This window comes from Halichoerus grypus, chromosome 7, assembly GCF_964656455.1.
Source record: "Halichoerus grypus chromosome 7, mHalGry1.hap1.1, whole genome shotgun sequence".
Taxonomy (NCBI): Eukaryota; Metazoa; Chordata; class Mammalia; order Carnivora; family Phocidae; genus Halichoerus; species Halichoerus grypus.
Genome location: NC_135718.1, coordinates 75,890,441 through 75,916,155, shown reverse-complemented (window position 1 = coordinate 75,916,155; position 25,715 = coordinate 75,890,441). Strand labels below are relative to the sequence as shown.

The following is a 25,715-nucleotide window of genomic DNA, read 5'->3' as shown; positions in this document are numbered from 1 at the left end:
CAAAATCATGTAGTCAGAGAACCTAGAAAGTAGGTAAGTTTTCAAACATGAAGCTGTGCTTCAAGAAAAGAAAAAAAAAATATTTTTAAAGGAATGCATAGCTATGACGTTTTTCATTTCCCCAAGAGGAATGGATGACTTTATCTATCACTGCAACCTAAGTAATTGGAATTTAATATCCATTTATTTGCTGAGCTTAAAAGGTCATTATAGCACATCCAAAAATCACTAAAAATGATTGACTCACTTTCCAGTTGGAAAACAGGCTCAGCACAGTCTATGGATGATACTTTGTTTATCCAATTTTTTACTTGTTCCTTTCATCACAAGCTCTAAGTGCACATCCAATACTACATTTTTAATTAAGTAATGTATATGAATCAACGACTGTTTCTACAACAAACTTTCACATGACTACATAATACAAGTGCAACACATCCATGCTACTCCATGCTCCAGCAGAGAGAACTTCAACCACAATTGAAGAATAAAAAATTGGAATTCCTTCTCTTCTCTCTGTGTTATTTTTTCCCCTTTGGGTCTCATGGTGTGCGAGTTTTCTGTCCCCCTTAGCCCTTATAACCCCTCTCTGTGCAGTCTGATGATGCACAAAATAGTCTTGAGGATTTCTCCTTTAGATCCTAGAGCACCTACAAATAATCTCACAATGAATAAAGAAAACAAGATAGGAAACACATGAACCATTTCAAACAAAGACTGTGATGTTTACCAAAATTTTCATTTCTGGAAGTGATCAAAATATGGAGTTTTGATGAGTAAGAATTTCCAACTATATAATCAAAAACTATGCTTTCGAGAAAGTTCAATGAAAGAATTCTTTTTGCTATAAAAAGCAACTGCTTTTATGTAAAGTTAAATTTAGTAAATTACTATTTGTATATATATATGTCACTATAAATATATATATAAATAAATTATATATATGTATATATATGCATAAACACACACACACTTGACTCCCTCATCCATACTTCTTGCTCCCCACTCCCCAGTGACTACCTAGAAAAACTCCATGAGGACAGGGATTTTGTTTCAAGAAACAAAAATCTATGCCCACTGCATAGAAGGAGGTCCAGAAATATTTGTTGAATGAATAAAGGGAATACCCGAGTTCTTCAGCTTCAAATATTTAACTAATGTAATTTAAATCATGATTTTCTTTCAGATTATTTAGTCCCCTCAAGTTTTAAATGACTTCAACATATTATAAATACCTTCTTTACTTAAAAGCAAATGTTAAAACCACTACTTCTTCAAAACTACCTCTGCTTTCCAAGCTTATTTTTTATTACATTTATGTGTTCTTTGTTGGGGGAAATAGATCTGTTGAGTGCACATCTAAAAGGAGAGTAAAACAGTGTTAATATCTGTCCATCAGAGAGAGAGGCAAAATATGAGACAAATCAACAAAATTCTTTTCAACTAACTGAGTTGAAAAAAGAGAATGTGAAAGCATTTGGTGAGGTGTACAGAAGATACGTGTTGAGACCAAGCATTTTGATCTCAATTTTATGGAAGCAATCAATTTCACTATGAAACACATGCCGATTTCATGGCATATATACTGACCATTCATATGAAAAAAAGTAAGACCTAAGAAAATATGTCGAATAAGATATTATTTAACTTTAAGGATAAACTGTCCAGTCTTAAAAATGCATTTTTAATGCATTTTCCTGAAAGACACCTGCTTGTATCTGTCACTGAGGACACATTTCAAATAAGTGCAGATTCTCATTTTTATTCATATCGGTTGTTGCAGAAGGATAAAAGAGGAAACCTTTAATTATAATTTTATAAGCTATTTATTCTCTAGGATATGAAATAAACATGGCTGAAAACCTGAAGTGTATTATACTTTCAAAATTAATTTTATTTCAAAAATCAAATTAGTTTTCTACATTCATAAAATACGATATGCTTCCATATGTATGTGACCATCCTGCAGGGAAGAGGCTGTTACAAATTTAGGTTATGTAAGTATGCATGTGAATCAGTAGTGTACAATGCATATTATACATCTCCTTTGTAAAAAGAAGGTGACAAGTCTGTCCCTGCACAGCAGTTGTGAAGATGACATGATGATGTGGCACAATTTGAGATGAAACCCCACTGCATAGTTACTAGCTCAGTAGATGGTTGTCGCCATTATTATTACTATATGTCAACATACAACTGTAAGTTCTTTAGCTAAAAAGAATGTCAGAAAATAGTCACAGAGATATTCTAATCTTCAAATACATAAAATAAAGACAAAAAGTTATCAGGAAACAATCTGGAAATTTTTCAAGTGTTACCTTTCGGAATAACAAAAAAAAAAAAAAAACAACCCACTTCTTTCGATAATATATTATTCTTGCTGTATTGCTCTCTACTTACTGGAGCCTATCAAAGCTTTAATATCGTGATTACAGTAGTCCTAAATTTCTACATTAGTCCTATATTTCTGCTTACACAACTGGATGAATATTCATTAGTCCTACATTAGTCCTATATTTCTGCTTACACAACTGGATGAATATTCTTGATATATGATTCATTCAAACATTATCCCTCTTTGCTAGAAGCATGTCAATCTAAAATAGCTCATGCATTGAAAACTGTCAGCCCATTTTCCTCTCTTAAATACGTCTTTACTGGCTTAATGCTTTCCACTTACCTATCTACAGCCATCTGTGAAAGCTGAATGGCTTGAGCTACCACGTGTTACTTAGCGTTCTTCGTAGTTAGCCTGCATTGACTCCTCTGTATATGACTGATGTACATTAAGTAACAAAGATGAATGTTGAGTGTTAAAATACTGGTTTAGCGGACCCAATGGTCTTTCCTGTTAAAATTGTATTATTCAAGAATAAACATTAAACTAAATGATTTGAAGTCTGCTTCTGAGTTATATACAGCCACTAAAATAAGTTTCAATAAAATTTCTTGTGGCTACATAACGAGGGTTTTGTTTACTGACTTAGAGGGGGTTTTTTGGTTTGGTTGTTTTTCCTTGTATTTCTTTAAAAAAAAAAAAGATTTATTTATTTATTTTAGAGAAATAGAGAGAGAGAACACGCATGTAGGTGGAGAAGAGCAGAGGGAGAGGGAGAGAATCTTCAGCAGACCCCGAGCTGAGTGTGGAGCCCGATGCAGGGCTCAATCTCAGGACCCAAGATCATGACCTGAGCCTAAACCAAGAGTTAGACACTTAACCAACTGAGCCATCCAGGTGCCCTCATCTCTGTATTTCTAAAAAAGATAGCTGAAACCTATAAGAATGTTAAATTACTCAATACACACATTCCACCTTCCCCTATTCAGGTTAATAGTACTTATCTTCCATGGATGTGTATAAAATCCAACTCCTTTAAAAGGACACTCATAAAGCCACAAATAATTTTTGAGATAGACATCACAAATATATTATGGCCATGGAAATAAGTAGGGCAACATGAGAATCCATTTGTTTGGATGAGCACCATCACTCTGCTTTTTCTTTTTATTACACCCTAAATCTTAATACAAGATTTCAAGATGTGAATGTTGACCATGCTGAAGGACTGAAAGTATGGAACAATGCAGAGCCCTGTGGAAAGAGGTCAGAAGAAGCACCAAGGTCATCTCTCACCAAGGTTCCCAAGCACACGTACATGGAACGAGGGCTGTTAGCTAGGAATGCACCTCCAAAACCTTTACACTCAAAAGCCTCCTCCACAACCATGACTGTCCTCATCATGCGCAAACTCTTAAAGGCTAATGCTATTGCAAAAATAAACAGGAAGAATAACAGCAGTGTACAAAGCAACTACTGAGAATATTACAATCTGAATTATAAACAAGTCAGGTTAAATTTATATGTGAAAGACTCTATGGGTACTATTATGGATGGACATAGAGCTGGACTGACCAAACACCATCACTGTTCCAGGTGGTTTATAGTTAACATGTGAGGCAAGGAGACTTGGCTTTTTGTTCTGAGTGATACATGGCAGCCAGGCAATTAGCTCTTGGCGCAGATCACTGCCCCAAATTATCATTATTTCCCACCTTGGGAAAAAAATGATGACTCATTTGAAATATGCCACCCAGTACAACCACTGAATTTTGTCCAATATGAGCCCAAAGGACAATACCTTAAGTTTATTTATAACAAGAATAAGCATACAATATGGTTTAGACTACATGACCACAGAATTGAAAAAGCAAGCCCTTCCTCCCCATCGTTTTGTGACATACGTTCTGCATTTCCACTTCTTTTCTTCTGTTTTCCCTATTTTTCTAGAAAAGAAAATTATTTTAAATGTGGTAACAGTCCAATCTTCATAACAAATTAAACACTGAGCTGATATGCCTGATAGGCCTAAAAAGGCTAATGGATTTTTTTTTTAAAGTCAGGATGCCATATTTAAGTTATGTTTGCATTTTATGATTTGATTTATTCGTTTGTCTTTTTTGAAATTCTGGATCTAACAAAGTAAATCTTATAATTGGGCACATTTCTAAAAGTCCCCTAAATATAACATATGGCAAGAAAGACATTTTCAGAATCAGAGAATCTCTGATTTAAATTACTTTAAAACTGCATTATATAATAATTTGTGATTATATCTTCACAGCTCTTGATGTAGGTATTGGCTACCACTCCTCGCCAGATGCTCTGGTAAACCATTCTAACCAAAGCAGTATGAAGTATATTTTAATTATTTCCCTTCCCCCCACTGAAACTGAGACTTTAAAAGGTTCAGTGACTAGGTTCCACCATAAATTAATAAAGGTTTTGAACCTAGGGCTTTCTGATTCCAAAATCTGTGGTGGTCACCATAATCCCACACTCATCCAGTGAATAACAACCATTAATGCTAATTAGTTACTAAGCTCAAGAGCTCCTAAGCGCTTGTCTCTACTAACTCATGTAATCCATAAAACAACCCTATGAGATAATTTTATTATTAGACCCATTTTACAGGTGAGCAAACAAAGGTACAAGGAGATTAAGTGACTTGTCCAACATTGCAAAGCTGGAAAATGAAAGAATTGGGTTGCAATCCCAGTCTGACTCTAGACAGCCCCTCATACCTAAGGACTATACGATGATATTACCAACTGAATATATGTTACCTGTTATTAAGGTTTTTGTCTCACCTAAGCGCAAACACTTGATTCATGTAATAAACCATTGCCCCTTCAATAATAATCATATCAATTTCTGGCGAATAATTTGCAAACCAGTCTCATTGCACTGGCCTGGTTATATAACAACTTGTTTAATTTTAGTGAAAAAGTCTTTCTCAATCTTACTAAATATATTTGTTAAGATTTTTATTTTCAATCTTTTACTTTAAACTGAGTAGCTATATTCTGTTAACAAAAAAGAATGGTTATATGAGGTACTGAAGAGATAGCAGTGAAAAGGAATTAAATGTATCAAACCAAATGATTAATATCTGATTGAATTTCTATATCATTTCCTTAGTATCCTGAAATTAAACTATACATAAAAAGTATCTAGTGTATCTTTTCTCCTCCAAGTGTAAATACCCAAAATTAAGTCTAATAAGAAATTATCCTGGAGATCAGGAGCAGAAACACAATTCTTACAGTTGGTGGGGACTGGTGTGTGCAGTGTGGTGAGAAACATGTTTCTCAAAATTTAAACGTAATTTTCTCAAATACGAGAAATTCACTTGAGTCATGAATTAAAATTAAGTATAATTTTATAATTTATATTTTAGAGGAAAAACACACAAAATATCAAGCTGTTTTAACCAACTTAAAAAGCAAAGTATATGGGGATTAAGGAGTACATTTGTTGTGATGAGCAGGGGGTAATATATGGAAATGTTGAATCACTAAATTGTACACCTGAAACTAATGTTACACTGTATGTTAACATGACTGGAATTTAAATTAAAAAACTTTAAAAAAAAAAGCAAAGTATGATCACAACTTTTATCCAATTCCTTATTGGAAATATGAGTCAACCACAGCCATACCATTTTTATGGGGTTTGCAGTTAACTAATAATTTCACATTATTATCTTATTGGACCTATAAAATAATCTTATGAATTAGGTAAAGCAGAAATTCTTCCTCTCATTTTGCAGATGGAGGAAACTGAGGCTTGGACTATACACGGATATACTATATCTTCATGTTATAAGGAACTGGTCAGATGATATATCAGATTAAGGTTTTCAGACATAGTATAATTCCCTTTCCATTACACCATAAACATCACGTGTCAATTACCATGTGACACTTGGGTAAGTGAAAGCATTATCAGATATCCTGTTGGTTAAAACTATAATAAAATCGAACCGTTTCTAAACATTACATTAGGTGAAATTTTTATACTGCCAGATTTATATGATATTAAACTTTTCAAAAGCCATTGCAACTTTCCAGTGACATTTTTTTACTCAGTTAAAGGAGAGGTAAAATTCAATTCTTCTAAATTCTGCTATGGAGATGCATATATACTAGGGGTACTAATAGACATACACACACATAACAGATACATTTTAACCTGTTCTTTCATTTTGCAATTGGTTGGCACACAACCAGAATAAATCTAGCCATATTCACAACATCAACACGAACACATGTATTTGCACATTTTTCATTGTAAATGTATACACTCTGTTGAAGATCTCAATATAACCACATAAATGATAATGTATAGATAATACCTAACAGTGAAGGGGCTTCGAGGCGTGCATCACGACAGGGATGCTTAAAGTTCCGTCGATCCACAGCTCACTGAGCAACTCGTAACCGAAATGTGTGCCATCACCATTCAGATCTAAAAAGAAACACAAAGAGATAGCAAAGTCAATAAATATTATTTCATATCATTCATAGAAGAGTATCTTTCCAATACACAGCATTAAAAAAAAATGTTTGACAATCCAGCAGAGGGGCCTTAATTCACACATCTCTGTTTTCTCCACAATGCATAGTATAGCCGTGGAAACACACTATGCCATCAATAAAGAAGTCTGATTAGGAAGTAGTAGATTTAGTAGTAAATTGGTATGACATTACTGGAAGGCTATACATTTATAAATAAAGAACAAAATAGGGGCACCTGGGTGGCTCAGTCAGTTGAGCATTCGAGTCTTGACTTCAGCTCAGGTCACGATCTCTGGGTCGTGAGATCAAGCCCCGCATAGGGCTCTGTGCTGGGCGTGAAGCCTGCTTAAGATTCTCTCTCCTTATCCGTCTGCCTCTCCCCACCGCCCCCCCCAACTCTATCTCCCTCTCTCTTAAAAAAAAAAAAAAAAGAACAAAACAAACAAAAGGCATGTAGAATTATTTTTAGGGCCTATGTATTGAACATCCTATCATGCCTGTGTATGACTTTTTTTTAGTCTTTCACAACAAAGCTGCAACATAAATAGCTTCCTCATTTACAGCATTCAAGGTTCAGAATAGTAGAGTGACTGGCCCCAGACTCTGACCTCCAGAGCCATGCTCTTCCACCATATCATGTGGAGTGTCCAGGTACATGTGTCACCATCATCCCACGCCTACTTGTACTCCATACGTCCTCCAATATGAGTAACAGATACAAAGAGGATCACAGAACGATGAATCTCCTTGATCTCTGCCTCCCCTGTAGTTCTCTGGAAGACAAGCATGGTACTCTGCTCATCACTGTATGGAGTGCTGTAGAGTGAGATTTCGTTTTGGGATTTAGTGCCTGGCACATGTAAATATTTGCTGAGTAAATGAACAAATAAATGGCAACAACCAAAGTGGGAATTGGCATATCTTTTTTGTCTAAATTCACACTCTTGTTTGATCGATCCTTTCATTTACTTGCCAAAGTTATCTTCCCGTTTGCAACATAATCTCAAGGGAAAAAAAGGAGAACAAGTAATCCAAAAAATCATGTGAATTAAGGTCAAATATGTTCACTCGAAGAATTACGAAGTGATCAGTAGTCAGTTTAATTTACTTGAATTGGAGAGGTTCATGAAGAACAGCAAAAGGTTAAAAACAAAGAAATTTTCCAGAGAAAAAGAATTCGCCTTTCATTCCCAGATCAGACACCAGCTTGCTGACAGAACCTAACCACCTTCCCCTATGACCAGATCCTTTCGTGCAGTCCTCCTCTCGCACAAAGACAGGAGCAAACAGAAATGACTAAAGGTTCTAGGAAGGAACTAGCAAAAGCTGCTCTGGATTAGAGATGCTGTCGTGAAATAGCTACATCAGACACCCCAATGGTCAGACCCCAGTTGACCCCACTGAAGACGCAGTGAGTACCGTTGGAGCACAGTCGGTCTAGAGCAGAGAGAGGCTGGCAAACTGCAGCCTTCCGCCTGTTTCTGAGCTAAGAATGGGTCCTACATTTTTAAATCGTTGAAAGGAATCAAAAGAAGCCTGCAAATTATTTGCAATTCAAATTTCAGAGTCTATAAATAAAGTTTTATTGGAACACAGCCACAGCCATTCATTTACATCTCGTGTCTGGCTGCTTTTGGGCTACAATGGGAGAGTTGAGAGGTGGTCACAAATAGCATGACCCGCAAAGTCTAAAATATAGACTATCTGACCTTTTACTGAAATGGTTGGCTGGTTTCTGGTCTAGAGAGTTGTTAGTTCTCCTTTTGGAGGGGATGTTATTAGGGAAAGAAGGTGCTTTCGGGTAGACTGGAAGCAAGGGGTAGGAATCCAATCCTCCCAGAAGATGGGGAGCCCAAGGGGCAAAGCAACAGCTGCATGGAGTATGGCCAGGCCTTTTGGGGGGCAGTGGGGCTTTGCCCTGGAGGAGGCGCCAAAAAGGAGGTGAGACTCAGCCACACTCAATCTGGCACACAGGCTGGGCCAATGAACATGGATGGAGAAAGCTGGCCACCATCACCTCAAGATGTTCTCACTGGCCATACCTAAGGATGGGTAAAGGGGTGATGAAGATAAGCAAAACAAAGCATAACGCCTATAAAAAATAATCTGTTGTGATGAGCCCTGGGTGTTGTATGTAATTGCTGAATTACTAAATTGTACACCAGAAACTAATATTACACCGTATGTTAACTAACTGGCATTTAAATAAAAACTTAAAGGGGCGCCTGGGTGGCTCAGTTGGTTAAGTGTCTGCCTTCGGCTCAGGTAATGATCTCAGGGTCCTGGGACTGAGACCCGCATCGGGCTCCCTGCTCAGCGGGAGTCTGCTTCTCCCTCTCCCTCTGCTCCTCCCCACTGCTCATGTTCTCTCTCTCTCTCTTTCAAATAAATAAATAAAATCTTTTAAAATAAATAAAAACTTAAAAAACTTAAAAAATTAAAAATCCTATTTATTTATTTATTTATTTATAAAATTTTATTTATTTATTTGACAGAGAGAGAGACACAGCGAGAGAGGGAACACAAGCAGGGGGAGTGGGGGAGGGAGAAGCAGGCTTCCCGCGGAGCAGGGAGCCCGATGCGGGGCTCGATCCCAGGACCCTGGGATCATGACCTGAGCCGAAGGCAGACGCTTAATGACTGAGCCACCCAGGCGCCCCTAAAAATCCTATTTTAAAGAAAAGAATCTGCTACGTAGCATAAAAAAAACCATGTTGTCTTTATGAAGAAGAAACATTCACATTTGAAAGACACCAAATAAAGTGAAAAATAAATTTTGTAGAACATTCATTCTGTACTCTCAATGAAGTTTGAGACAACACAGAACGAAATCCTGAAGATTTATCTTCACAGAAGTTAATTAAACCCAAATTAGTGAGAAGCCATTTAAGTGGTTTCCCATTTAACTATTAATTGCTATCTTGGTGAAGAGATGAGGGGTTCTGATCTCAAAGACTTGGCTCTGAACACCAAATCCACCATATTCTTGCTGTATGACCTTGAACAACTTCATACTCAAAGTCTCATTTCCATCACCTCTAAAACAGGGTTATTCTAAAACTTACAAGAAAAAATACACATAAGATGCCCAGCGTACCGCCTGTCACATGGGAAGTGTGTGGTATTTACCTGCTTCCTATCTTCTTTCAGGTATAGCCCTGTTTACCTTCCCACCCTCCTGTCCTAATACTCAGCCATCCACCATGCCAATTACAGCTATACGAAAAAGGCTGCTGCAGAGGTAGGTCTCTCCTGACTTTGCATTTTTGGCTTTCTTTGGGTAGATTACACTTTTTAACATTGAGCCCTTTTCTAATCGCACTGATAAATTGGTATTCACTCGAAAAAATGTTTAATTCATTAGTGAATTTTGTAGCCATCCTTAATCCCTTGGGCAGAATTATACAGGCACAACCTTTTGTGCATAAATCTATTATTATAAGTCTTAGTGTATTCTCTGTTAACATGTGTCTTTCCCAGGAGGCTATATCTTGAGCACCTTCATTGATATGATGTGATATCAAAATGACCCACTATAGTCTCATGGAGAAGACAAACGTGTAACACACAGATGTACATGTGCACGCACGTGCGCGCGCACACACACACACACACACATCCCACATACATTTCTGCCTGCCTATTACTGGCTTAGCAGTGGAGACCACACCTGAGTCTTTTGACTCTTGTTGAACAGACAACACCTCCTTCATGCCAACTGCAACCTGAGTGTAACAGTGACTTCAGAAACGCTTGGTGCACAAGGCATCTGTTATTTGTTGAAAGAATAAATGAAGAATGAACACAAGAAGAATGCAAAAGCAAACCCGGTAAGGATCTGGTATATAAAAAATGAACACTTAGCACATTCTCGGGGGCACCGACTGCTTAATTATCCTGGAAATCCATCTGGAAATATGCACAAAATAGTATACATCTCTTTATCTTACTGATTTGGGCAAATCAACTTCAGGAGTAGTTCTCAATGATGATCTTCCCCACTTCTCGAACATCTACTATGTGCCAGACTCTGGTGGGTACAGCCTCAAGGTCAGCCATTTCTAGCCTTATTTTTTTCAGAGGAGGAAGTTAAAGGTGAGCAAAGAGTAGGAAGTTTTTTCTTGACTAATGTCACACAGACAGTAGAAACTTAAGTATATCAAATTCCAGGCATTTCCATAAAACAAACTAAGCTTGGTGTCTACTTTGTTGAAAGAGGCTCTTAACAGAATACTTGCTGTATAAATAGTCAATCAGTGGTGGTTATTGTTACTACTCTTATTATAACCCAACAAAAGGGAAACAGTTTATCACTATGGAATGTTATATTGTGAAACTTATATTATGCTTTGTTTGCTATAAGAAGTATGGAATTTAGTCTACCATAAGGATATGTGTCTATAAACGCAGAATATAAAAAACTATGATAGACCTCATTAACATTACAGGCAATTTCATGCAGAATAAATAAATATTGGAAGACACTATGGTGAAAATAAGATTGTGTGATTGTAGCTAACTTACTTGAAGCTCATCAATTTATTTGAGAAAAGGGCGAACTTGCTTGAATTCAAATTTTATGTTTTAAAAGAAGCAGACATGTCTACATTTTTATGAGTGGTGGTAACATCTCAGACTTCTCCACATTTGAAATCTCACTTTTTCTGTCAGCAAGAGAATGCTTCTGTTGTTTTATTAAGAGCTGTTTGTTTGTCTATTTATTTTGCTATTGGAAATGGAATAATTTAGAGGCAGATTTTAAAAAACACACAAATTACTGAAGCTAAGTTCTCTCTGGAATGGAGTCATTTAAAACCACCCACTCTACTTAAAAGAGACAAGTTTACCCTAACATTTGCCAATTAGCATAAGCAATCAACACACCAATGCTGACCCCTGCACTCAGAGGATTTATATATATCTCATACGGAGAGCGCACTGTTTTAGCAGAACCACATCAAAGATAATGACCAAAGTCATTACCCAGAAAAGGGAGACAATATTTGACAAGAGCAGTAGTTGAGGCTCAAAAACATGTTGATCTGTGCTCAGACAGGACCGGAAAGCTAACTCTGCCAGAGGATATCCAGCTCACAGCTCATCTGCGTCTCCAACTTTTTCATCCGAAGGAAGTTCTAACCTGTGTCCCTTACTAACGAGGCAACTGGTGTTCTCTTATTCTCATTGCATTACAACAGAACAAAGCCACAAAAATTTAAAGAAATCTGTTTAATCAAAAGCATCTTCAATGAAAGGAAGTACAAAAAAAGTGACCTTGATTGTATAACAATGAAACCTGGTCATGTGGGAATCAGAAGCAGCTCCTTCTGTGTGAGTGGGTGGCTTTTCGCCCATACAATGATTATGCCCAGAGATCCACAGCTGATGTATACACGGTTTGAGCACCCTAATGGTTATGCCCAGGGCACACTGTGATATTCTGGATGAAAATACACATTTCAGCTAGGTTTCTCACTATCTAAAGGATAATCTGATGGGTATTTCTCTTTCTCTGTTAAGACTCTAAAATTAATTTTTGCAAGAATTAACTATTTTAATAACTGCATTGGACAGCTACAGTGTTAAGGTAGGAAATAATAAATCAAAAAGAATGATAGCCTTGGTAAAAAAGGCTCAGGCATAACCAAAGTAGGAGGTAGATTTCTAAGTTTGTTTTAAATTGCTACTGGGTAGGTTTATATGTGTTTACATCTGTAATGAGGCAACTGTCACTTCATGTTTATATTTATTGGCTATTAAACTTTAAAGACCAGTGGTACTGAAAATTAACTTCTATGCTTATTCTATGTTTGCTTTCCTGATGTTCCAATTAGTCTTCTGTATTAATTTTAAGTAAGGACTGTTAAATTAACTAGGCAAAAATCAGGAGACCTTTTTTCTTATGTAATTTACAAAACAGAGACAACAGCTTCTAACTCTGAAATCTGAAATCTAACTCCAATATTATCCGATTGGGTTGAGACATCCATTTGGCAGGCTGTGGATAAAGAGCTCTCTTATGAATCAAGAATGTCATGATGGGAGACAAGCGGCTGAGCCTTTTGATGGAGGGGTGCTGTGGAAGTTAGCTAATGCAGAGAGGCGGTCGAAAGTTAGGGCAAAGGGCCAACAGAGAGAAGGTGGGAAGCACTTTCTATTGACATCTTCCTGAAAAGAGAAAAAATAAAAAAAAAAACCTTTCAGAGACTCTCATCACCGTATGTGATCACATTGAAGATGAGAGCTATTAAATTAAACGAAGAGATACTTGGAAAAACCCTCCCAAAAGGCTATGGTACAATCTAGAATCTCATTACTTTAACCATTCCATGGTCCTCCTCTTCTTCTTTTCTTCCTCTGCCTCTCCTCCTCCTCCTTCTCTTCTTTCTCCCTGTCCTTTTTAGCAGGAGCATTATCACAGACAGCATTACTCATGTGCCTACTTTGTGCCAAGCACTTTGATGGGTACTTTACATGTGGATTTGTTTTCTTTCTACAATCTTCCCAAACTGTTGCTATTGGTATTTCAAAGAAGCTGAGGTTCTTACAGACTGAATCTCACAGCCAAAGAACCATGAGTGGGCAAAGGCAGAAACCAAGCCTAATCTAACCTAATTTAACTGATTTATGAAGAAAAGTAAGATTCCTGTGAGTAGAGCTCTGTGTAAATGCAGAACTCACTGCAACATTGAAGACCCTGAGCATATAAGGAATTACGATGTGGGTTTGGGGTGGGGGGATGAAACTGGGAACTGAATTAAGTTATCCTTCAGAACCTAACTCCATATCAGAGAGCTTCTCGATTAAACATTCTTAAATCACAGCAATAGAATAAGTACTTAAGGAACAAATGGGATTAATGTCTGAATCTTCATATTAAAAGGGACTGTGATCCTGTGCCAATGTGCCAGTTAATTTATGGATGATAAAAGGGAAGAAAAAGAATTGCTATTAGACCAAGAGGTGTCTAGACTGGAGGAGTGGCTAAAGGGGTATTTCTTTACCGAACTGCAACAAAATTAGCAATCTATAAATTCAGTCATTTGATTGATATCTGCTAGGGATTCCAGAGATAAAGCCCAAGGAAAGCAAACTTAAAAGTCATCTTTGAAGCCTAAGAAAGAAAAGGAAAGGGGAAAAAAAACCCTCAATTATGATCTTAAAACCTAATGGAACACACTACTGGAATGCTGAAGCTTTCTACCAGAATAGATCAACAGAGGCAAAATATGCATTTATTTCTAAATGGGAATGGCTTCCTTGCAAATTCTACATGCTGTCTGCTAGAGTACAGGCTCACTTTCCACTACAGAGAAGCCAGTGCCCCAGTGATTCTGACACCTGCAAAGGTCTTGGTTTCCTGGAAGCACAGTAAGAAGGAAGGCAGCCAAGAGAACACAAAAATTAACGTTGGGGTTTTCTCTTTCCACCTTACCAGGCTGGATATTTAGATGGTTATCATCGTGAATGCCTTTGGACACTTTCCTAGTTTTGTCTTGAAAGGAAGTGATTTATGACTCAGAAATCGCACAGCTACCTCCCATGAATATTACAGTTTTCAAAAAAGATGATGGTTTACTAGTATTTTGGGTAAAGAGTTGTGTCAGGTATATTTTGGAGTCAGAATATTTACAAATCTAACAAATGCTCCTTAGTCCTTGGAAGTGATAACGCTTCTTAATGTCAGCGCCCAGGGAAAGACAAATGGGTAAGCATTCCTTAGTGCTGATATTCAGCATTCTCTTGACTAAGTAAGGAAGACTAGAGCAAACGTTTAGGGCAATAGGATACTGTGCTCTTAGGACAGAAGGAGGACGTCCTCATGGCTTAAAGTGGCAGCAAGGTTTGCTTAAGGCAAAATGCATTGAGGATTTCAGCGTGTGGCTTCACGCAACTGTCTCTTGGCGCAAGGCCCCTCTCTATCCAACACATTTAAGGAAGGAAAGTATCATTCTAAATGTGGATAAAAGGAGGGACTTCCACTACATTAGAGAAAATAGGTTTCCAGGCCATGTACAAAGTGATATCAAGGACAGGATTAAGATACAAAGGACAAGCAAGAGTCTTAAAGTATACAGGTATATGGTGCATATGATTAAGCTGCTCTCAAGCTATGTGTTTTATACAATGAACACACTTATTCAGATTATTAACCTCTGGGCAGGGATCTACTGGATTCCATAAGCATACAGCTTCCTGATGGACGCAGGAACACGCTGGCTAGCAGCCTTACACCAGGGCCAGTCAGTGGAATGTACCCTTTACACATTGCCTTCTTCCCCCCAGTCATAGCTCCTGAGTATTAATCCTGAAGCTGTGCTCTCCATCTCAGTAGAGATTGCTTGCCATAGGAAGATGATGGCTTTAGCCAAGAGAAAACTAGTAACCATGTCCTCCAGCTGGAATATCTAACTAAATGGTTGAGATTGAAAGGAGAGCATTCAAGCCACAGGCTTCCTCAAATACTCTGCACTGTGGGAATCGGAAAACCAAAGCCAAAGTGAGAATTTCAGTACTTAAACTCGACACCATGAGGATAAGCCATGTGAGTCCAGTGTTAGTCCTGCCTCCTGGACTCCGAGTGTAGAGTGGAATCAGGAGCAACAGACTGAAGATGGCCATGCCAAGACTCAGGCCTAGTAGGAGTTATGATGGAGTCTCAGCAGTCCTTCATGTGTGCAGCAGGCTTGCAGCTTGAAAACAATGCACATTGTTCACCCAGCATGCTTCAAATTGTCAATCTGCTCTATCAACAATTCCAGGCTAGGTAGCACCTCTCTGGGTCAAGGTCAAGCTGCAGCCGCCTGTACCCAAAGGCCCAGGTGATAGCCAGCTTCACAGTCCTCCCCTCTACCCAGGCCTAACCTGTGACCATGCTCTCAACAGCCACAGACCTCCATGAGGCTGACCCATGGTGTTAGGGAATACGCCTCAGAAGTATCGACAGCAGCTCCAGGCCAGAAACCTGCTGAGAGAGATCCCCAAGCAGAAAAACAAATGTAGGAATGAGCGGGAAAAATAATCTTCCCAGTAAGAAAGGTTACTTAAGCCTAAACCAAAGCCAAGGGCAACATAGAAGCCTGAAGAATTGCCTGACAAGAACGTGAAAATGTTTTCACAAGTCAGATCCCACACTAAGTGTGGGTCTGGGGTGCTAGAAACACAGGGCCCAAAGAGGGAAGAAGAAATGTAAAGGACTTAAAATATATACTAGATGGAAAATAAAGGTATCTTAAGTAAGACCTGGTGATGGGCACCACTCAAATTTCTCAACTTGGTAACATGGCAGCAATATGATGAACTCTCCCTTTTGGAGAGAACAGATAAGATGCATTAAAGAGCTTTTTGCCCCAGATATGCTGAGTGCATAATGCCAATATTAACCATTAGAAGATTGCTCCCAATCGAGTTTAAGTCCACAGCATGCAGACTCTGGACCACTGGCCCTGATGGACGGACATCCTCGTCAATTCCAATTTTATTCTGTCCATCCTCCTCCCCTCAACAAGTACTTGGTGCTGAATGAATTCCATCACTGAGGTTCTCATAAAGGTACAATCATTTGGTGGAAGAAAGTTGTAGAAGGAGTCCAGGCTGCACATGCTAAGAGATGCGTCTACATGGTGAGCTGCATGAAAGCAGAGGCTCTTCCTCACCCCTGCATCTCCAGCGCCTAGCACAGTACCTGATGCATACTTGAATATTTTCTAATGCGTGTGCATCCTTACAGAAAGACAGGATCTTCAAAGTAAGCCATTACTCAAGCTCAGCAGCCACCAGCAGTGGTACTCTATAGGGCCTTACCACAACCACAGATTATTATTTTTATTATACACTGCTATTTATTGAGGTTCTCCCATGGACTAGGTCAAATGCTAATTGTTCCAAATATGGACTGCATCATTTAATCCTTCTTACTACCTTGAAAAGTTATATTAGCCCCATTTTACAGATGAGGAAACTGGTAATTCATACTTAGGTTGGATTATGCCAAATTTCATTTACCTTCCACCATACAATAACTTAAAATTTGTTTATTTTCTGTTTCAGGAACTGTCCCTGAAACCAGAAACGATAAGGTAGACTTCTACAGACGAGAGGTGATTGCTAATTCTGGCTTCAGCATGTAGTCATGTGATAGTAATCTAGTCTGGGATCCATTTCCCAAACTATCATGGGATAAAATAGAGTAATATACATGTGAAAATGCTTTGAAAGTTAAAGACCTATCATTGCAAATCAGTGTGTGTGTGTGTGTTTGCCTAAAATGAACACCCCATTCTGACACACATATAATGGTGAAGAAAGGAAGCAGGGGACCTCCGACTACCTAGCGAGCACTGTTGAGTCAGCTCACACTCAATGGGCCAGCAGAGGTGGCAGCCAGATTAGCCTCATCACTGATGTGCCCATTTCCCATCATGGAAAATTTGGCTTAGTTATGGGAGCCTGAGTATGTTTTATTACCATGTTCACACAAAAATTGAGAAATAAAAGGAACAGAATGCTTTTCTATTCTAAAAACTTGGAAAAATTTGACCTTTTGTTTCCTCCCGCAATGGAGAATGAGAATGAGAATAGTTCAAAATATGTTATTTCTTTTTTTTTTTTTTAAAGATTTTATTTATTTATTTGAGAGAGAGAGAATGAGAGACAGAGCACATGAGAGGGAGGAGGGTCAGAGGGAGAAGCAGACTCCCTGCCGAGCAGGGAGCCCGATGCGGGACTCGATCCCGGGACTCCAGGATCATGACCTGAGCCGAAGGCAGTCGCTTAACCAACTGAGCCACCCAGGCGCCCCTCAAAATATGTTATTTCTATCAGAGTGCTCAGAATAGTTAAAGGATGCTCCAGAATTATTCAAGGTTTTAATTAGGGGCATTTTGAAAAAAAAAAATTCATGAAACTAATGAACTAGAGTGAAAATCAACTTAAAAACATAAATAACACTTTGGGGCACCTGGGTGGCTCAGTTGGTTAAGTGTCTGCCTTGGGCTCAGGTCATGATCCTGGAGGTCCTGGGATCGAGCCCCATGTCAGGCTCCTGCTCAGCTGGGAGTCTGCTTCTCCCTCTCCCTTTCCCCCTCTCCCCTTCTTGTGCTCTCAAACTCTGTCTCTCTCAAATATATAAATAAATAAGACCTTTTAAAAAAAAAACAAAAAAACATAAATAATATTTTAATAGAACCTGCTTTAGTCATTTTTGTTCTCATATTCTTAAGAGGTGATTATGCTTAAATTTGTAGCAAGGATTATATTAAACTTCACCACACAGTCTTCTCTCTTAATTACATTGTTTAAGCATATTTTTTTAATTTTATTTTAATTCCAATTAGTTAACGTACAGTGTTATACTAGTTTCACGTATACGCTATAGTGATTCAACAATTTCATACATCACCTGGTGCTCATCACAACAAGTGCACCCCTCAATTCCCATCACCCATCCTCCCACCCAACTCCACTTCAGTAATTGTTGGCTACAATTAAGAGTCTATTTCTTAATTTGTCTCTCTCTCCCTCTGCCTCTTTTTCTTTTTTTTTTTTTTTTTTAAAGATTTTATTTATTTATTTGACAGAGAGACACAGGGAGAGAGGAAACACAAGCAGGGGGAGTGGGAGAGGGAGAAGCAGGCTTCCCGCTGAGCAGGGAGCCCGATGCGGGGCTCGATCCCAGGACCCTGGCATCATGACCTGAGCCGAAGGCAGACGCTTAACGACTGAGCCACCCAGGCGCCCCCCTCTGCCTCTTTTTCCTTTGCCTGTTGTTTTGCTTCTTAAATTCCACGTGAGTGAAATCATATGGTATTTGTCTTTCTCTAACTAACTTATTTCGCTTAGCATAATACTCTCTAGTTCCATCTATGCCATTGCAAATGGCCAGATTTCATTCTTTTTCGTGGCTGAGTAATATTCCATTGTATACATATGCCACATCTTCTTTATTGATTCATTAATCGATAAACACTTGGGCTGCTTTCATATCTTGATTATTGTAAATAATGCTGCTATAAACATAGGGGTGCATGTATCCCTTTGAATTAGTGTTTTTGTATTCTTTGGGTAAACAGTAGTGCAACTGCTAGATTGTAGGGTAGATCTATTTTTAACTTGTTGAGGAACCTCCATACTGTCTTCCACAGTGGCTGCACCAATTTGCATTCCCACAAACAGTGCACAAGGGTACCTTTTCTCCACATCCTCACCAATATTTGTTGTTTCTTTTTTTGATTCTAGCTATTTTGACAGGTGTGAGGTGATATCTCATTGTGGTTTTAATTCACATTTCCCTGATGATGAGTGATGTTGAGCATCTTTTCATGTACCTGTTGGCCATCCGGATGTCTTCTTTGCAGAAATGTCAATTCATGTCTTCTGCCCATTTTTAATTGGATTATTTTTTGGGTGTTGAGTTTTGTAAGTTCTTTATACATGTTGGATACTAACCCTTTATTGCATATTTCATTTGTAAATATCTTCTCCCATTCCATAGGTTTGCCTTTTAGTTTTGTCAATTGTTTCCTTTGCTGTAGAGAAACTTTTTATTTTGATGTACTCCCAATAGTTTATTTTTAATTTGTTTCCCTTGTCTCAGGAGGCATATCTAGAAAGAAGTTGCTATGGTCAATGTCAAAGAGGTTACTGCCAGTGTTACAGGATTTTTATGGTTTTAGGTCTCACACTTAGCTCTTTAATCCATTTTGAATTTATTTTTGTGTATGGTGTAAGAAAGTGGTCCAGTTTATTTCTTTTGCAATGTTGCTGTCCAGTTTTCCCAACACCATTTGTTGACCAGACTGTCCTTTTCCCATTGGATATTCTTTCTTGTTTTGTTGAAGACTGACCATACAGCTGTGGGTTTATTTCTGGGTTTTCTATTCTGTTCTATTGATCTATGTGTCTATTTTTGTGCCCTATAATATTGTTTTGAATACTAAAGCTTTGTAATATAACTTGAAGTCTGGAATTATAAAGCCTCCAGTTTTGCTTTTCTTTTTCAAAAGTGCTTTGGCTATTTGGGGTCTTTTGTGGTTCCAATTTTACAATTGTTTGTTCTAGTTCTGTGACAAATTGGTGTTGGCATTTGATAGGGATTGCATTAAATGTGTAGACTGCTTTGGATAGTATATACATTTAAACAATATTTGTCCTTCCAATCCATGAGCATGGAATGTTTTTCCATTTCTTTGTGTTGTCTTCAATTTCTTCCATCAGTGTTTCATAGTTTTCAGAGTTCAGGTCTTTCATCTCTTTAGTTAGGTTTATTCCTAGGTATCTTATTGTTTTTGGTGAACTGTAAATGGGACTGATTCTTTAATTTCTCTTTCTGCTGCTTCATTATTGGTGTATAGAAATGCAACCAATTTCTGTATGTTGATGTTTGCTGCATCCCAGAGGCTTTGGACTATTGTGTTTTCATTTTCATTTGTTTCCATGTAATTTTTAATTTCTTCTTTGAATTCCTGGTTGACCCATTTATTGCTTAGTAGTATATTATTTAACCTCCATGTATTTGTGATCTTTCCAGATTTTTTCTTGTAGTTTATTTCTAGTGTCACACTCTTGTGGTCAGAAAAGATGCATGATATGACTTTGATCTTCTTGAACTTGCAGAGGCTTGTCTTATGGGCTAATGTGTGATCTATTCTGGAGAATGTTCCATGTGCCCTTGAAAAGAATGTGTATTCTGCTGTTTAGGACGGAAGGTTTTAAATGTATCTCCTAAATCCATCTGTTCAAGTGTGTCTGTCATTCAAAGCCATTGTTCCATGTTGATTTTCTGTTTAGATGACCTTTCCATTGATGTAAGTAGGGTGTTGAAGTCCCCTACTATTATTGTATTATTATCAAAAGGTTTCTTTATGTTTGTTACTGTTTTATGTATTTCGGTGCTCCTATGTTGGGTGCATAAATATTTACCTTTATTATATCTTCTTGTTGGATTGTCCCCTTTGTGATTATATAGTGTCCTTCTTTGTCTCTTGTTACACTCTTTGTCTTAAAGTCTGTTTTGTCTGATATAAGTATTGCTATTCTGGATTTCTTTTGACAGCCATTTGCATGATAGATGTTTTTCCATCCCCTCACTTTCAATCTGCAGGTGTCTTTAGGTCTGAATGAGTCTCTATAGATGGGTCTTTTTTTTTTTAATATATTCTGTCACCCTATACCTTTTGATTGGAGCATTTAGTCCATTTACATTTAAAATAATTATTGAGGGGTGCCTGGGTGGCTCAGTCGTTAAGCGTCTGCCTTCGGCTCAGGTCATGATCTCAGGGTCCTGGGATCGAGCCCCACATCGGACTCCCTGCTTGGCGGGAAGCCTGCTTCTCCCTCTCCCACTCCCCCTGCTTGTGTTCCCTCTCTCGCTGTGCCTCTCTCTGTCAAATAAATAAATAAAATCTTTTAAAAAAAAAAATAAATAAATAAAATAAAATAATTATTGAAGGGGTGCTTGAGTGGCTCAGTCAGTTGAGTGTCGGACTCTTAATTTTGGCTCGGGTCATGAGCTCAGGGTTGTGGGATCGAGCCCCAAGTCAGGCTCTGTGTTCAGCAGGGAGTCTGCTTCTCTCCCTCTCCATTTGCCCCTCCCCCGGCTTTCTCTCTCTCTCTCAAATAAATAAATCTTTAAAAAATAAAATAATTATTGATAGATATGTATTTATTATCATTTTATTACTTGTTTTATGATTGTTTCTGAAGATTTTAACTCATCCTTTCTTGTCCTCTCTTTCATGGTTTGTTGATTTTCTTTAGTGATATATTTGCTATTTCTTTCTCTTTATTCTTTGCATATTTATTAGTGGTTTTTGATATATGGTTACCAGAGGTTTGTACATAACCTCTTCTGCAAATAGCAGTCTATATTAAGCTGATGGTTGTTTAAATTTGAACCCATTCTTTACTCCTCTCTTCCCCATGTTTTAGGTATATGTTGTTATATTTTATATCCTTTTATTTTGTGAGTTCCTTGACTGAGTTTTTACAGAAATATTCATTTTTATTGCTTTTGTGTTCCCTACCTCTATACTGTCACTTTTGGTCTCTCCTTTCCACTCAAAGAGTCCCCTTTAATATCTCTTACAGGGCTGGTTTAGTGAGCATGAACTCCTTTAGTTTTTGTTTGTCTGGGAAACTCTTTATCTCTCCTTCTATTCTGAATGATAGCTTTGTTGGAGAGAGTATTCTTAGCTGCAAATAGTTCACATTCAGCACTTTGAATATATATCATGCCACTCCCTTCTGGTTTAGCATTTTCTCAATTACTTTCATACTTAGCCTCTCAGTTTTCATTACACTGCTTTTCTTTCGGGGTCTACTTTATCAAATGGGGTGGAATTTCTACATATCTTGTAAGAAAAATTCTTCATCTCAGAAACCAATTCTGGGGACATACTTTTCTACAAGACAAAGTGAATAATAGACACAATTTTCCTTAGAATTAACCAAGTTCATGATACCTTGAAATACTTAATTCAGAATAATTCCATTTTAAGTAGAATTATAGAGTGCTACTAAGATTTGAGGAGTACTGACATGATCTAACTACATGATTTATGCTTAATCCCTAAATACAATTATTGGTTGCCATTAATCTATTTTTAAAAGTTTCTGATGAGATCTTCTCATGATCCTCTAACATTTTTCAATGTAATTTTCCTCATCTAAATTCATCATCCCTATCACATATATAGTTTTTTTCCTTGTTTTTGTCCTCAAAACTTTAACAAATAGTGGTCAACTGCAATAACATGGAACAAGTTCTGAAATGAGTCCTATTCTTTTATTATCCCTATCAAACACATAACATGGTGAGCTTGGTACAAAACATGATTCTACATGCCATGAAGCTCACATGCGTTGGTTGCAGAAAATCTTATTCCTTCAAGAATATATTTAGCAATGCAATGAGATAAACCTTGTTTTAACTTTATGACATGAATAAGACAAATAATTCAATACATAAAAGAAATCACAGGTATATAAATTTATGCACATTTTAACGAGAAGGGTTATTGAAGATACTGACATGATGTGTATGCCAAACTGGGTTGATTGAGAAAATCTTCCCACAAAACATCTATCTGAGCTTGGACTGGACAACACAGAAACACAAGAAATGATGGCCCATTCAGAGCATGGGAGATAGCTCTTGGTTAATGATGACAAGTCAACTGGTCCAGTGTGGGGAACTAAATTCCCTGCGCTAGAGAATCAAGTTTGTTTAACAGGATCGGCAAAGGGAAGAGTAATGCACTTCATTCAGATTTTCTATCTTTGAAATGGCACAACAGAAAAGACAAAAACAAAGAGAAATCCTCAACTTTTAGTTGATATTTTCAATATTTTAAGATAAAGGATGAAGAAAATTAATACAAAATTATGTGGCAGTCACATAACTGTTCTAAATGTATCATTTCCAGTAATTGAGAAAAGTATAATACTTATTACATGGTAGATATTGCCATTGCATTTTTAAAAAAGATTTTATTTTTTATTTGTTAGAGAGAGAAAGAGCGAGCGAGCACAAGCAGGGGGAGGAGCAGGCAGAAGAAGTAGGCTCCCCACTGAGCAAGGAGCGGGATTCGATCCCAGGATCCTGGGATCATGACTGGAGCCAAAGGCAGACCCCCAACCAACTGAGCCACCCAGGGATCCCACCACTGCATTTTAATGAAGAGAAAATAAGTTTTTCAGCTAGTAAGTGGCAAAGCCTAAGTTCACAAACATCACTGTGCTTTGATTCAAAGGTTTATGCTCTTTAACTAAATTGGCAGTATTTACTAACATGTTATTATAAATAAGTTCAGGATGTTCTTTCTTTAATTTTAAAGTTGAATTTGTTTAAGAATAATTTTCATATAGTAAAATTCACCCCTTTTTTAGTGTATGGCTTCTTGAGTTTTTATAAATGTCCATAGTACAGTAACCATGCCAAATATTACAATATACACTTACATCACTCTAGCAAGTACCTGTGTCCCTTTCTAGTCAGTGTCCTCCTACTACCACAACCCTGGCAACTTCTGCTCTGATTTCCATTCAAGTTTTTCCAGAATGCCATACAAATGAAATCATACAGATAAAAACCCTTTCTATCTGGCTTCTTTCAGATATGCTAAATAAAATCAATGATCTATGTATCTGTCTTTATGCTATCACACTGTTTTGATTAATGTAGTTTTATATTAAGGTCTAAAGTCAGGAAGTATTAAGTCCTCCAACTTTGTTCTTCTGTTTCAAAATCATTTGATTATTTTGGATGCTGGGAATTCCCACATAAATTTTTGGATCAGCTTAGCACTTCCTGCAAAGATCCTAGGGGGATATTGATAGGATTTTTTGAATCTTCTGATAAAGTTGGCAAGAACTGCCATATTAACAATACTGAGTCTTTCCATCCAAGACCATGAAATGTCTCTCTATTTAATTAAATCTTCATTAATTTCTCTCAGCTAATATGTTCTTTCTCTCAGCAGTGCTTTGAAATTTTTGATGTATAAGTAGCTTCTTTTGCTAAATGTATTCCTACATACTTAATTTCTTCGTGAATGAAGTTATTTTATTTTCATTTTCAGAAAATTCATTGATAGTATGCAGATATGTGATTGACTCTGCTTATTGATACTATATTCTCTGGTATTGCTGAACACTTTTATTAGTTCTAACAGTATTTTTGTGGATTGCTTAGGATTTTCTGCATACAGGATCACATCACCTGCCAATAAAGGCAATTTACTTTTCTTCTAATCTGGATGTCTTTTATTTATTTATTTATTTAAAAGATTTTATTTATTTACAGAGAAAAAGAGTGAGAGGGAGAGCAAGGGTGAGCATATGAGTAAGGGTGAGGGGGTTGGGGGAGGAGGGAGAGGCACAGAGGGAGACAGAAAATCTCAAGCAGACTGCGCCGAGCATGGAGCCTGACACAGGGCTCAATCTCACGACCCTGATCATGAGCTGAGCTGAAATCCAGTTGGCACCCAACCAACTGAGCCACCCAGGCGCCCCTTTATTTATTTAAATTTAATTTTGGCCTTACTGCAAGTGGTCAGAATGTCCTATAGAATGGTGAGTAGAGTAATGAGATTGGATATCTTGACTTGTTCCCTATGATAGGGATGAAATATCACTCGCTCATCCTTCAGTATAACGTTAGTTGTACGTTTTTTGTAGATGCCTTTTAATAGACTGAGAAAGTTCTGTTTTATTCCTAGTTTCTTGATAGTTTTTTGTTTTCACTTTTGTTTTAAAATCAGGAATGGATATTGGATTTTGCATCTTTTTTGCATCTTCTAGGATGATCATGTATTTTCCCCTTTATTCTATTAATTTGGTACATTACATTAATTGATTTTTGAATATTAAAATAATTTTGTTTTTAAGTGACAAATCACAGCTAATTTACACATGTTGGTCAATTTACACATTGACCTGGTTTGCTATTTTGTTGATTTTTTTTGTATTTATATTTATGAGGGATATTGGTCTAGTTTTCTTGTGATGTCTTGTCTGGCTTTGGCATGACAATGATATTGGACTCAAGGAATTAGATGGAAAATGTTTTCTCCTCCTCTTAATTTTGAAGAGTTTGTAAAAGAATAGTATGATTTCTTCCTTAAATATCTGACAATTCACCAAGGAAGTCATGTGGGCCTGGGTTTTCCCTTATCTGAAGATTTTAAACTGCTAATTCTATTTTTTTACTTATTGGCCATTCAGATTTTCTATTTTTTTTGAGTCAGTTATGAATTTGTATCTTTCTAGGTATTTATCTATCTCAAGAAAATTGTCCAATGTTGGCAGAAAATAGTTCAAAGTATTTCCTTACAATGCCTTTAACTTGGTTAATTGGT

At 37.4% G+C, this 25,715-nt stretch overlaps 1 protein-coding gene across 15 annotated transcripts in view; it reads right to left on the bottom strand.

Moving 5' to 3' along the window:
* CHRM3 (cholinergic receptor muscarinic 3) overlaps positions 1 to 25,715 on the bottom strand; it is a 479,705-nt gene that overhangs the window by 337,714 nt on the left and 116,276 nt on the right. For 14 of the 15 annotated variants that reach the window (XR_013449773.1, XR_013449772.1, XM_078077757.1 and 11 more), the window contains one exon: positions 6,696 to 6,808. The exons of the other annotated variant lie outside the window; for it this stretch is intronic. The gene's annotated coding sequence lies outside the window, so the exon portion shown is untranslated. The remainder of the gene's footprint in view (positions 1 to 6,695; positions 6,809 to 25,715) is intronic. 15 annotated transcript variants of the gene reach the window in all.